Below are 15,370 nucleotides of genomic sequence, written 5' to 3' on the forward strand. Positions count from 1 at the left end.
AGGCGGTCAGCGTGCTTAGCAAGACACAAAGTAATGCATTTTATAGGGAAATGACATCATCTTCACGTGCATCATCATTACGCGTGTTTTCGAGATGGGGGATTGATGGCTTGTCGCTTCGGTTTTGGTGCAACTCTGTGGCCTTCCACTTCGATTCTAGCGCCACCCAATCCTATAAATAGGTGGAGGGTTTGTTTTTTCAAAAATTCTTGGTCATTTCATTTCTGATTATCCCTTCCTGTTTCTCGGAGTTTGTCTTAACACCCTTCTGCATCTTCCTCTGACACTCTTCATCTTCCTCTCACATTCTTCGTTCTCAACCTCTTCTTCTTCCTCTTTTTTTTTTGTTGTGTCACTACCTTTTTTAACGAAAGCATGCCAAGATCACATCGATCTCGTGAAGGGGTTTTTGAGGCCGCCCCGTTGTCCATGGCGCCCCCTTCAGGTGGTGAGGGTATGGCGGTAGAAGAAGGTGACAGTCTTCCCACGGTGGAGGAGTTACTGCCGAGATACCCCATGTCTCGAAGTGACTTCCTCAAAGATCCCCCTTTTACTTCTATCCCCGTATTCTCTGAGACGAAGCAAATTCACATCGACGCTCTTCGTGCAAAGTATAGCATTCCTGCTCATGTTGACATGGTTCCAGCGGGGAAAGATTTCGTAGACGTCCATAGACCTGGGTACTGCGCTTTCTACGAGTACCCTTTCGTAATCGGTTACTCTTTTCGCTCCTCCTATTAGCGGAAGAGTTCTATAGGTTCTACCAAGTTTGCCCGGCACAACTTTCGCCATATACGCTCAAGATTCTTCTAGTGTTGACCAAGTATGCATAGTTGGCGGAATGCGATGTTTCTATCCATCGCCTTTTGCACCTGTTCTCGCCCAGCTTCCACAGGGGTACTATAGTGCATCAGAGGAACTGTGGCACAAAAAGGCTGGTGGTTAGGACTGACGACCGAGCAAGTCGCAAGTTTTGACATAAGTATTTCTTTGTCAAGACTGAACACATCGTTTCTGACTCCGCCAGGTTCCCGGAGAGGTGGAACGAAACTCGTAAGTGTTGCTACTCATTTTACTATTTCTTTTTCTATATTCATTATAAGGATTGTTCGCTTCTCGTTTGCAGCTATGGGACGTCCGCCCCGCCTTATTGCTGGCATAAGGGATTGGGTAGCCCGTCTGTTACCCCATGTAGCGAAAACACGAGATTGGCCCACCTTCATAAAGCGTTATGGCCCTAGAGTTCCATCTGGTAAATGTTTTCTCTTTACCACTTTGTTGGTTGTATATCGTCGTCTATTGATATGACTCTTCGTGATGATAGGTCGAGGAGCTTCCAAGTGGAGAGCGCCATTCCCTGCATTCCGACAGGCCGTTGCTGCGGTAGGGATGTAGTTTACTTTGAATGTGTCTGTTCGAGAGGGTCGTCCTCAATCGATTCAAGTAGAGGGTCCCTCTCGGGTCATGATCGTGAGGGAGGAGGCTTCTTCAATACCGACCCCACATATTTTGGACGAATCCTCTAACGGGGATGAGTCATTGTTGAGAAAGAGAAAGAGAACGGAGCTTGGGAAGGATGTGGCCGTGGAGCTGATAGAAGCAGGGCGTCACACACGAAACCTGTACCTACGTTTATGGCCGACACCATTTTAGCGGGTAGATCTCCCTAAACGGAAGGAGTTTATCCAGGGGCCGGCTTCGTGCGCTCCGCTAAGGGTGGCACATTATCCAACGGGCCGTCGTGTCGAGGGCAAAGGCTCAGGTTCAGATGTCGACCCGGAGGACGTTCGCGAGTTTGTAGGTCGCCATACTCATGTGGAGGTCAGGGCGAAAGGATCTGACCATCACATAGTCATCCCAGTAGACTACAACTTGTTGTTGAACTGTGATCAGGTGGCATTTGTTTTAGCCCCTCTATGCGCTGCCCCAGAAAACGAGATGCTTAGGGCGATGAGTGACATGGAGTTGTCCCATAGCGTCGCCGGTATGGCCTTACGGGTTGGTGCCTTTCTTTTCCTTTTCATTGTTGGGTTTGCGTTGTGATTGTCAACCTGCATATTTGTTTTTAACTTCTCTCATTTTTTGTGCTAGACCCTTATCATGGAGACCGAGCGCGAGCATCGGGAAAGGAAAAGGACGGCCTTCTATAGGAATATGTCTTCCAAGTATCAACAATATCGTGCTAAGCATCGTGCAATGGCTGATATTTATAATCAGGACCCTGACTTTCATTTGTTCCGCGAAGGACTCAAATAGAGGGAGGACCAACTGGCGTGCAAGGTCGAAGAGCTGAGGGAGCGAGATGAGGAGCTCATGAAGGCTGTTGCCCGCAATAGTGAACTTGAGGCCTCTCTTAAGGTGAATGAGGATGATCTAGAGTTAAGCGGGGGGAGGGGTGATGGCCGAGAATGCCGACTTACAAGCAAAAGTGGCAAGTTCGACCGTAGAATTAAATACGAAGGCAGTGGAGATTGAGGGGCTTAAGGGCAAATAGAATGTCGGTGCTGATAAGCTGGCGGCAGCTATTTCTAGCACGATGTCCTTGGAGAATACCCTTCATGTTTGTAAGTCGGAGCTGACCGAGGAGAAGGAGGTCTCTAAGCTTAAGGTCGCGGGGCTTGAAGGTCGTGTTAAGGAGTTGGAGGCGGAGCTATCTGTGTTGAATGGACAAGTGGACTCGTTGAGGGCAGAGGATGCAAGTCGACACTCTCAACCTTCTATGTCTTGCGCCTCGGCCGATCCGGTCGTGCCTCGTCGCTTATATGAGTTGTGGGTCCATGCTAAGGCCTGGCTTGACGTGAACAAGGCTTTTCATGCCGAGGGGAGGGCAGCTGAAACAAAGCTTCGAGTCATGCATATCGAAGCTCGTGCAGCTCGGGAGGCATGCGGGTATGACCGTCTTACTTCTGACAGGGATGACATCAACTCCGATGATGCGAATCGTCTTACTTCTGACTCTTGGTACGAAGACGCATACCCAACCGGAGATGACGTGTGACCTTTGTTTATACTTACTTTTTGTTTGGGACTTTTGTAAGGGGCGTGCTTGAGCCCGTTGTAAAGATTGGTGTAACATTTTGATGTAATGTAAAATTTGTTTTGTCGGTTTGGTGATGATATTTGAAATATCTATGGCATCTGGGGTACCCGTCGAACTGTTAAGCCGATTTAGCCTTTGGGTGAGGTCAATTCCTTTTTCTTTTGGTGATGGCTTTAGCCTCTGGGATGCTATTTTCGAACGATCATTGAAGTGGGATCATGTCGTAGTTCGAACGAGGTCGAACCGATATTTTCATCGATGGCCTTGGTCATTGGGATATTGCTTCGAGTTATCGTCGAAGTAGGATCCCGTCGTAGTTTGAACGAGGTCAGACTGATATTTTTGTCGATGGCCTTAGCCATTGGGATGTTGCTTCGAACTGTCGTCGAAGTAGGATCCTGCCGTAGTTCGAACAAGGTCGAACTAATATTTTTGTCAATGGCCTTGTCCATTGGGATATTGCTTCGAACTGTCGTCGAAGCAGGATCCTGTCGTGGTTTGAATGAGGTCGAACGGATATTTTTGTCGATGGCCTCGGTCATTAGGATGTTCACATTGGAGGTTTGATCATATTCCCGTAGGAAAAAACATGTCGGCTTTATTCATACAATGGCGATTTAATTATATTCTTGTAAGAATCATATGTCGACTATGTACATACAATGGAGATTTGCTTATCTATATCTAGTCCCTTCATTACTCGGTCCGGAGAACACGTCGACGGGCAGGGTAATGAACAATACTTTGATCCTCGAGACGTCCTCTTTGTCACCTCATTAAAAACCTCACCGAGAAAACACGATTGGGACAAAACCTGGATGAGGGGGAAAAAGTACGACTTAGGTGGCGCCTCCTTTCAAAAGTGGAAGTATTTGAGATGGGCGACATTCCCGTTGTTTTGGAGTAGTTTTCCTTCCATTGTCTCTAACAGGAATGCTTATTTGTTTGCTGCCGTCGTGATTTTGTATGGTCCGTCCCAGTTTGTTCCCAGTTTTCCTTCATTAGGGTCTTTTTCTACTTGTGTTTTAGCTTTGAGGACGCAATCTCCGACCTTGAGCGGTCATACTTTGGCCTTTTTGTTGTAATACCTTTCTACTTATTGCTTTTGGGCTACCATTCTTATGTGGGCCATGTCTCTTCGTTCTTCGACTTCATCCAGATCTTGTAGCCTACTTTTGTCGTTGTTTGGTCCGCTTTCGTTAGAGTATCTCAAGCTAGGCTCTCCGACCTCGACGGGTATAACTGCATCAGTCCCGTAGACTAGTGAATATGGCGTCTCGTTTGTACTGGTTTTTGGTGTAGTGCGGTATGCCCATAATACTTCTGGTAGTAGTTCAGGCCATAGCCCTTTGGCGTCCTCGAGCTTCTTTATCAATATATTCAGTATTACTTTATTGGAGGATTCGGCTTGACCATTGCCGGCGGGATGATATGGCATGGAGAGTATTCGTTTGATGTGCCATTTCTCAAAAAACTCGGTTGTTTTCTTTCCGACAAATTGAGGTCCGTTGTCGCAACTGATTTCTTTGGGGATGCCGAAACGACATATTATGTTTTTCCATATGAATGCGATGACCTCTTGCTCACGTATCTGAATGTATGCACCTGCTTCCACCCATTTAGAAAAGTAATCAGTTAAAACCAAAAGGAAACGTACCTTACCTCGTCCTGTTGAGAGGGGTCTAACAATATCCATTCCCCACTTTATGAATGGCCATGGCGAAGTGACGGAATGGAGGAGTTCCCCTGCTTGGTGTATCATAGGTGTGAGCACGTGATTTTTGCCTTACGAAAACTACTCCAAAATAAATCAAAAAAAAATAAATTAAATTTCTTTTACTGTGTAATTTTTGAATTTGCGTGGTGTTAAATATTTGTGTTATGTCCATAAATGTTTACTTTGTCATAATAAAATGAAAATTAAAATAAAATACATGTTACATGCATATAGGATTTAATTATGCATTTGAAAGATAATTTAAATAAAATCACAAAAATATGCATTCGTTCTATTTTTAAATGTGTCGTTATGTGATTAATGATTTATCTACGTGTTAATGGTTATTTAAAGATAATTAGTACTATTGTAATGATAATTTTGTTTTTATAATTTTTGATTAGGATTTTATTAATTAATAATAAAATAGAATAAAATAAAATAAGTTGTAAAATAAAAATTGGACCTGGATTAAAATCCAGGCCCAAAATCAAATTACCCCCCCCCCCACAGCTCAATCCAAACAGCCTGTCCGGTCCAATTCAAAGCCAAGACCAAACGACGACGTTTGGTCACATTTTATCAAGACCGTTGGATCAAAGCCATCCAACGGCCAAGATTTCATCACCCTAACCCGAGACCCTTACCCGATCTAATACCCGGTTCAACCCGTCCCCCTAACTTAAACCAAACGACGTCGTTTGGCTAAGTGAATAGATCTTAGCCGTCCATCCTGCCTAATCCAACGGACAATATCAATCTACCATTCCCCTATATAAGCCCATAATCCTTACCCCGGCCCCCTAGCCAAACCCCCCCTCCTTCCCTGTTCATCGTCCCTTCCGAAACTCACCCCTAACCCTAGCCGCCCTAGGATCCCACCGCCTGAAACCCGGCGGCAACAACGCCGCCGGTCACCAAAATAACACCCTAGAACCCCCTGAACATCCTCTACACAGATCTGACCTTAGTTTCCTTCGAATCAGACCCCAACTCTTCGAATACTAAATCGAAGGTGGGTCTGAAAACTCCAACCTTTCCAATGGCTTCCAAAATAACACCATAGCTTCCCCTAACCACCCTAAGTATAGATCTGTTGTTTGTTTGGTTCGAATCCTCTCAGAACTCTTCGAATCTTCTTTTGAAGATTCGGACCAAACAAGAACTTACCCAGACCTGTTCCAAAGTGACACCAAATAACCCCTAGGCTTCCCTCACCCTTGTGTCGTATTTGTTTCTCCTCGAATCTGACCAGAAATGGTTAAGTCCCAAATCGAACTTTCAAGAACCCTAAAAATACCAGACTTTTGGATTCTGTCCAGATTGAATAAAGATTGAGGTTTAATCGACCTTAGTCGAAGTATTTTCAGTGGAAAATACTTCGACTAAGGTCTGTTTTATTTCAAACAAAATCCGAAGCCAAGTTGAGTTCGAGTCTGATTAAAATTCAGAGGTACTTTTCTATTTCTGTTTGTGTATTCTGTATGTATTTTCGTTTGTTTTAATAACTTGTTAATGTTTTCATATTTTTGTTTTGATTAATTCTGTCATCTTTGTCTCATGCCCGTCTATATGATCAAAATATGAAATTGTTTCTGTTGTTCGTGATTATTTACAATGTGAGTAATCGACTCGATTAAGTTCGTCGATTAGTTATATTGTGAATTCTCATTTATGATAATGCTAATGGAAACAGTCTGCTTCTATTGTTTTAGACTGATTATGGACAAATGTTGTAAATAGTCTACTGATTAATACTTGCCAATTAAATCATGTTTGTTTGCAAATCAGTAAATTCAAATGTATGATGTGTATATATTGTTTTCTGAACAGGGCATTGTCAGTATATTGACAATGCTCCTGTGTATGTTTGATCTTGATTCAATGTTTAAGTCCAGTCTGAATTGTTATAATGATTTCATTGATATGTTGTTATGATGTTAGTTCTGAATTCAGTGTGATTTTACAAATGTTGATTAGATGTAATTGTGTTAGAAGGTTACATTCTTAGTTAGGATTCAGTCTAAAACTTTAGGATTGGTTATAGCTGCTTAAACAGATTTTAAAATCTGTATTGTTAGATTCTGAATTTAAGGCAGTAATAACAGTAATTACAGTAGGAAATCTGGGACATTTTTTGGGACAGAATAGTGAGGGTAATGTGATAGAATAAGTGGACTGAAAGTGGAATGTTGGTTGGCTATAATTTAAGATACTAATGGGAAACAAAGGGTAATGGGCTGCTGAAAATCAGGATAATAGCACTCAATAGGATTTAAAGTATTCAAAAGTAGTTTTAATGGAAAACTTTCTGATTTTAAAAGGAGAAAAGGGTCCAGGCAGCACTAGAAGGGTACAGGACAGCCCTGTATAAATAGAGGGGGATTGGGACTGATTTAGGGGCAGATTTTTGAAAGAGAAAAATCTGAGGGAGCTCTTTGAAGAAAGAAAAACAAGGAAAAAAGAGAGCTTTCAGGCAGATTTTAAGAGAGAAAAAGATCAGTCTTTGAGCGATAAAGAAAGGTGAGAAAGACAGAAAGAAAGAAAGGAGAAGAAAAAATCAGATTTTAAGAGGAGAGTTTTAAAAAATAGGAAGAAGAAAACAGAAACAGAAAAAAGAAAATATAGTCAGAAACAGGAATCCGAAACAGGAAGAAATTGAAATCTGAAAAATGTTATCCTCCTAGAATCAGTCCGTTGTTTGTGCAATTATTTTTGTGTGAATATTATTCAGTTTGAATCTGAAATCTTTCCCTCAAGTTTCTGTCACTGTTCATCTGGGTTAACGGGTCTTGTTCAGACTTGATTTGTTATCGGTACATTCTACTGATTTTGTTATTGCTGCTACTGCTGAAATTTACTCCTTCTACCTTCATTTTCAGGTACATGTCTTTTAAATTTTATGTTGGAAAGAGATTCAACATGACTAATCAATGAAGCTTGAATTGCAATTCTGTTTTCCATTTGTCCAAGTTCATCAGTTTAAATTTCATTTTTGTTTCATGTTAGTTAATTAGTAGTGAATTCAATTTGATAGCTATGAGTTAATTGTCTTACTTTGAAATTCGTATAAAGCTTTGTAATAATGTTAGCCCTTCATCTCATTAGTTTAGTCATGTTTGAACTGTCAAGGTAGGAAACATGACATAAAGATTGGCCATTAACTAGGCCTTGTGACGTTGTTAGTTGAATAAAGAATAGCGTGAAAATGTCAAAACCATATTGCTAGTTTATTCTGATACCTGATTTAGTTGTGGAAGGAATGATATAAGTTTTACGTTCTTATGTGGCATAATAACAGGTATCTATAGAACCATTAGTGGATGGTAAGTTGAGTTGTTATGGCTCATTATGATGTTAAAGTGCTACGAATGTTTCAAGACATACAAATATGTGGCATGTAAGGCAATGTTGTTAATCAATTTGTATAATAATTCCCTCTCTTATCAATTTGATGCCTATTTACCATCCTAAATAAATAATTAGGCCTATTAGATTAAAAGCAAGTATATAAGAATAAGATGAGATATACAAATTGCAACACTTTATATCAACGACAATTAGAAATAGGACTTGCACTAAATAGAAATAATAAAAGTTCTTGAAAAATATTCTTCCCTTTATAAATCATTTTTAGTTTCATATACAATTCATTATTGGGCATATAGATATATATGTTGTATTTGCCGAAAATAGTGTTAATCATATTTTTACGCTTTTCTTTGAATTTGAATAGTCTGGCTGAATATAATTTATATCCGGAAATTATAATCGACGGGTAACATTTAATAAATTGCAAGTTCTTTTTCAAGAATTCAAGGGTATCTTAAATGGAGATTTCTCATGATATAATAAACAATTTGGGGAAAAAGGCCATAATACTATTAACAAAGATTTTGCGCAATCAGGGATGCGTTCGCGCACCCTGATTATATTAAAAAAAAAAAGCAAATTTGGATTATGCGTACGCGCAATTTTGAGCGAATATTTTAATAAAAATGATTTCTCCGCGGATGTCAAAATAATTTCATATAACCCGAGGTGTGCAGTTCATTATCTAAATAAAAAGGGTGATGATGTTCCTGATTTTATTTTTAATTTTTTAATATATATTTTTTATAAAAATTATAACATGGACAATTTTATTGTGTACACGTACGCGTGGCACGATCCCTGGTAATTATAAAAAGTATATAATACGAATATACGTACGCGTAATTCGTCCATATAATTGCAAACAATAAGTAAAAAACGGTAGTAAAATCATGCAATAAAAACGTATTTAGTAAAATCAAGATAATTAAGCCAATAATAAAAACATTTAAGCGACCGTGCTAGAACCACGGAATTCGGAAATGCCTAACACCTTCTTCCGGATTAACAGAATTCCTTACTCAGGATTTCTAGTTCGCAGAATAATAAACAGAGTCATATTCTCCTCGATTCAGGGATTAAAATTGGTGACTTGGGACGCCTTAAAATTCCCAGGTAGCGATTCTGAAATAATTAAATAAATCCCGTTTCGACTGTCCTTCAATTGGAGAAAACTCCCCACGCGCCCCGCAGGCGCGGTAAAAAGGAGGTGCGACAGCTCTGGCGACTCTACTGGGGATAACTGTGTAAACTGTAACCCAGAACCATTGGTTCAGGGTTTAAAGAATTCGAGCTTAAAATATCTGTGTTAATTGGCTTTATTTACTATATGATTTTCAACTGTTTATATGCTAATATGCTAAATGTTGCTTTTTACCGCTTTAATATTATTTGAATTGTGAATATATACAACTGCTACGAAACCCCCTTCTTTCTGAGTCTTCTGAATTTATGGTGTACACGTGCGCGTGACCCACCTTTCTGTTAAAGTCATACCAAATAAGATGGAGTTGGGACAAGTAACTAGGCCGGGCAGACTTTCGTGCTCCCGGTACGTTGCCCCCGCTTCGGCTCAAACTGTCCGTTTGGGTAAGCCAGGTTTAGAACAATCAACCTCAGGTTTTACACTTAGAATAACTCAGCCATGTACCGGATCCCTAGTAGGAACGAATATTTGCATCATATACATTTGGCCTTGGAGACTCAACACAGGGGTTGGGTCTGTCTAGGACAGGTGAACCCGAAACAAAAAGACCATCCTGATGCATCCTACTTGCTACTTGTGCATTCATTTGCCTCGAACATGCTTGTTAACCAGCTTAAACGAAATCATGGTGAGAAGAGAGGAATAAAATGGGTTGTTTTTTTTTTTAAAAAAAATAGTTTTAAATCTTGAAATAAAGATATTTAATAAATAAAATGATTTTTTTTAGTGTAAATTTTCAAAAAATAAGTTTTGACTTTATTAAAATTAAATTTCAGATACAAAATGAGCACCACACAAAGCCCCTCATCCACAAGTACAAAAGAATTTCTCTTTCAGCTTCAAATGTGGTGGTATGATTTAGGCGACGACGGTCAAAAATGGGTCGTCAAGCATTTGGGAAATCTCACGGACATTATGAAAGTTAAACCCCGTGATGATCTGATTGCGGCGTTAATAACTTTTTGGGACCCTGTTCACAATGTCTTTCGTTTCTCTGACTTCGAGCTGACTCCTACATTAGAGGAGATAGCTGGATATGCTGGTTTTGACGGAAGTCTAAAAAATCAAAGCCTGATATTCACAAAGGCTCCTTCGGTACTTCGATTCTTCGGTCTTCTAAACATCAGCAGTCAAATCAGGAAAAGCAATGTCATCAATGGATGTTGTTCCTTCAACTTTTTGTATTCAAGGTTCGGAAAGTCAGATGGGTTCGAAATTCATGAGAAAGGCCTTACTAACAAGCAAAACAAAGACACTTGGCAGATTCACCGTCGCTTTGCCTTCATGGTGGCTTTTCTAGGAGTCATGGTCTTCCCAAACAAAGAGCGAACAATTGATATTCGCACCGCGAAAGTTGTGCAAATCCTCACCACCAAAGAAAATCACACCTTTATCCCCATCATTCTATCAGATATTTATCGGGCTTTGACTTTATGTAAATCAGGAGCAAAAGTCTTCGAAGGATGCAAAATTTTGTTGCAAATGTGGGTGATTGAACATCTCCAACAACAGCCCAAGATCATACAGTATGGGCCAAATAATGATAATTGCATTTAGAGTTATGAGGAAAGAACAAAAAATTATCAGGCTCCAGAAGGGATAGAAACATGGGTATCTCATCTAAAGGCTTTAACGGCAAATCAGATTGAATGGACTTTGGGATGACTCCCGATGAGGGAAGTAATACACATGTCAACCTCAAATAGTTATCTACTACTATTGGGATTGAGAAGCATTCAGTCGTATGTGCCACTAAGAGTCCTAAGAAAACTAGGGAGATATCAAGTAGTTCCTGATGATGAAGATTTGAGTATGCAAGTAATCGAATTACACCCAGAAGCCACTATTCCCGAGGCTCTACTTCAGCAGATGTGGAATGGATGTAGATACTTGAAAAGTGATACTCAAGTCCCAGACACTACAAAGGGTGAGATAAATCCTGGATATGCAAGGTGGTTCGAGAAACGGTCTCGCGTGGATGATGTACCAGAACCTGAGCTAAGAAGACCAACAAAAAGACCCCATATTCAAAACTTTAATGATAAGATCCAAGAGCAGTTGATCTGGGGAGAAAAGGAAAAAGGGTACAAAGCAACTATCCATGACTTAAAAGAAAATCTGAGAAGCCTCAGTTTGGAGAAAGATTTGCAAGCACAAGAAGCCGAAGGCGAGAAGAAGAGTCTAGCTTGTGAGAATGAAAATCTTCATGCTCGATTCCGAAAAATGAAAAGAGTTTCTGAAACACCAAAGAGGAGCTGGAAGGATCAAAAAACCATCGCTAATCTTTTTGAAAGAATGCAAGATTATGATTCTATTCTGGCAGAAAACGAAAGGACGTTGAGCAAAGCAAAAGAAAGGATCCAACGATTAAACGAAGAAGCCATGTCTAATAAGGAACGCCAAAATAGGCAATCCGAAAAAGACAGGGCACAATTCAAGAAGGAAAAATACCATTGGATACGATCAGAAAACTAGCTTCGTGCACAACTAGAAGAGGCAAGAAGATGCAACAGAGAACATCAACAAGAAGACCTCGACAGGGAAAGAGCGCAAGCAAGATTAGATCAGGCCAGACTCCGAGCTCTGTTAGAATCAGCTCTAGATCGTGAAAACCGTGTCAGAGATATAGCCACCACTCGTCAGCAGCAATTGCAAGACCAAGACCAACGTCTCCAAGGTTTCAGGGCACAAATCCACGACCTAGCAGTCTTCACATCTCAAAGTTATGTAAACTGCCAAGGAATAGATTATGAAAGGTTTACAGAGCATGCACCCACTTTTGCTCGTCATCTAGCAATGGAGTTGGAAAGGATGTATCGTACGCTGGGGGGCCATCCAGGTCAAGCCCCACATTGAGCAGATAATCCAATATTTGACAACAAAAGTGGAAAGTGGGGCATGTTGTGAGATGTTAAGAATTGTATCTTTTATTTTGATTTAAGTGTGTGTGTTTCAAACCATTCTCTTAAAAGTTTTCAAATGTAATTCCATCTTTGTATAATGAATAAAAGTGATTGCCTTTAGTCTGAACTGCGGAAGGTCTGATTCATGTAAGGGCATGATACGTAGGCAATCTCTATAAGATTCGACCACCACGATAAAAGACATATATAATAAATAAAAGTGAATAACAATAAAAAATTTTGGGACGACACAAGCAGCCGAGCAAATGCATAATAGAAAGAGATTATTTGTCTAGGAGCATTGCATCTCAACGTGTGATTATATATGTGTTAAACTCTCAAAACTAACAAGTTTGTTCATTTTCAGAATTCAAGCAGTTAGTTTCTCTAAAGAGTATACTGGCATATTATCACTATCACACAAGATCAAAAAGACCAATACCCGAAAGTATGTCTATCCCAGATGTTGACACAGGTATGGAGCTAGAGGAGATGGATGTCGGGAAAATGAAAGAAGAGATGTTTAAACTCAAGCAGCAAATGGCTGAGATGTACCAAGCCTGGTCTACAGGACAGTTACCCCCATCTTACCCAAATAACCCTGCTCCATCAATGACCCAAACTCAGGATAATATTACCACTGAATTATCCCCAAACTTCCCCATTTACCAGCACTACCGAGGCACCACCTCTCAGACACCACAGTCTCCACCTCCGAAACCAGTTCCATACTTTCCTCCACCTATGACTCCTGTTTTCGTAGCACCTCCCCCTGATACATTTCACAAATCTCCTAGTGAGCCTACATTCCAGGCCCAGGACAACCAATATTACCCCCGGAGCCCACCCTCAAAGCCTCCGAAATTAATTCAACTGCTCCTCGTTTTGATCTCCCAACCGAAATTGACAAGCCAGCCAAAAATGCTGAACAAGAAGAGATGTTCAGGAAGGTCAAGAGTTTAGAACAATCGTTCAGAGACATGCGAGGATTAGGTGGGCAAGTCAGTGTAGCATACAAAGATTTGTGCTTATTCCCCAATGTACAATTACCAGTTGGCTTCAAGATGCCCAAATTTGACCTATACAACGGGCACGGCGACCCAGTAGCCCACTTAAGGGGTTTCTGTAGCAAGATGCGAGGAGCTGGGGGAAAGGATGAATTATTGATGGCTTACTTCAGTCAAAGTTTAAGCGGATCAGCTTTGGAGTGGTATACACGCCAGGACCATGGGAGATGGTACACTTGGGATGACCTGGCACAGGCATTCGCATACCATTTCCAATACAATCTGGAAATCATCCCAGATCGATTATCTTTGACAAAATTTGAGAAGAAACACAATGAAAGTTTCAGAGAGTATGGTTTTCGGTGGAGAGAACAGGCAGCACGAGTGGATCCTCCTATGAAGGAGAATGAAATGGTAGACTACTTCCTCCAAGCCTTGGAACCAACTTACTATGCCCATCTAGTTTCAGCGGTTGGGAAATCATTCAACGAAGTGGTGAAGATGGGAGGTATGGTGGAAGAAGGCCTCAAAACAAATAAAATTATGAGTTATTCAGCAATTAAGGCAACTACTCAAGCTATTCAAGGCGGGGTAGGAGGAATCGGAAGAAAGAAGAGGGAGGAAGCAGCGGTAGTTGATTCAGGAATTTGGTCGGGACCCAAAGGTTCACCGCTTTACTATAATCAACAACGACCTCACCAATCAGCTTACCACCATGATTCATCCCAACACTACTATCACCCTTCAGAGCCTCATTTTTCCATTAACCATGCTCAAGCATACAATCAGCCACCTGTTCACACCAATTGGCGTGCTCCTGCCACACCAAATACTTACCCACGAGCCTATCCCGGACCAGGTTTCAGGCCCAGGCCAGCATTCAGGGGAGAAAGGGAACAGAAAAAGAAAACTTACACTCCATTGGGAGAGTCTTACACCAGTCTGTTCCAAAGGCTGAGACAGCTAGACATGCTAAGACCAATACAATCCAAGCTACCCAATCCTCCGCCAAAGAATCTGGATTACACCATTAGCTGTGAATATTGCTCCGGTGCACCAGGCCATGATACGGAGAAATGCTAGCATTTGAAAAATGCAATACAAGAGCTGATTGATACTAATAAAATCGAGGTTCAAACCCCCGAAGCCCAAAATATCAATAGAAATCCAATGCCAGCCCATCAAGAGGCCAATATGATAGAAATCATACAAGCTGATGGGGAGACAAAGAAGCCGTCACAAACTGTCATGATGATCAAGTCTCATGAAGCCAAACCAGATAAGCAGTTAACAGAGGAGAAGCCGGTACCTAAATAGAGCAGAAATGGCGATGAATCATCTGTGGTAGACAAGGAGGGATCATCGAGCAAAGTTGCTCCAGAACAAGAAAGGCCGAAAGTGATAGTACCAGGGGTTGCTAACAAACCCATTGTATTCGTGGAAGGAGCCCGTACAGATCGGGTTATTATCGCACCTGTAATCCAGCTGCCGGTCATCAACAACAAAGCCATCCCATGGAACTATGAACGGGTGACTGTAATGTACAAGGGAAAAGAAGTCAAGGAAGAAGTGTATGAGGTACAAGGCTTGACTCGTTCGGGAAGATGTTTTACTCCCGAAGAGTTAAGAAAAACTAAAAATAATCCAACACCAACAAAGAGAGCTGTGACGGAAGAAGAGGCGGAAGAGTTTTTAAGAAAAATGAAACTCCATGATTATTCTGTTGTGGATCAATTAAAGAAGACGCCCGCTCAAATTTCATTGTTGTCATTACTGATCCATTCAGAGGAGCACCGTCTGGCTTTAATGAAAATCCTGAATGAGGCTCATGTTCCTGAAAAGATCTCTGTAAATCATTTGGGAAGAATAGCCAACAGAATCTTTGAGACAAACAGAATTACATTTGCTGATGATGAATTACCTGTGGAAGGTACCGAGCATAACAGAGCTCTTTACCTCACCGTGAAATGTGAAAACTCCGTAGTAACCCGGGTATTGGTTGACAATGTGTCAAGTGAAAACATATGCCCTCTCTCCACTTTAAGCAAATTAAAAATTAAAGAGGAGAGGATCCTGAAGAATAGTATCTGCGTATGGGGGTTTGACGGTGGAAGCAGAGATTCA

The sequence above is a fragment of the Nicotiana tabacum genome, chromosome 11, assembly GCF_000715075.1.
Source record: "Nicotiana tabacum cultivar K326 chromosome 11, ASM71507v2, whole genome shotgun sequence".
In the NCBI taxonomy this organism is placed as follows: Eukaryota; Viridiplantae; Streptophyta; class Magnoliopsida; order Solanales; family Solanaceae; genus Nicotiana; species Nicotiana tabacum.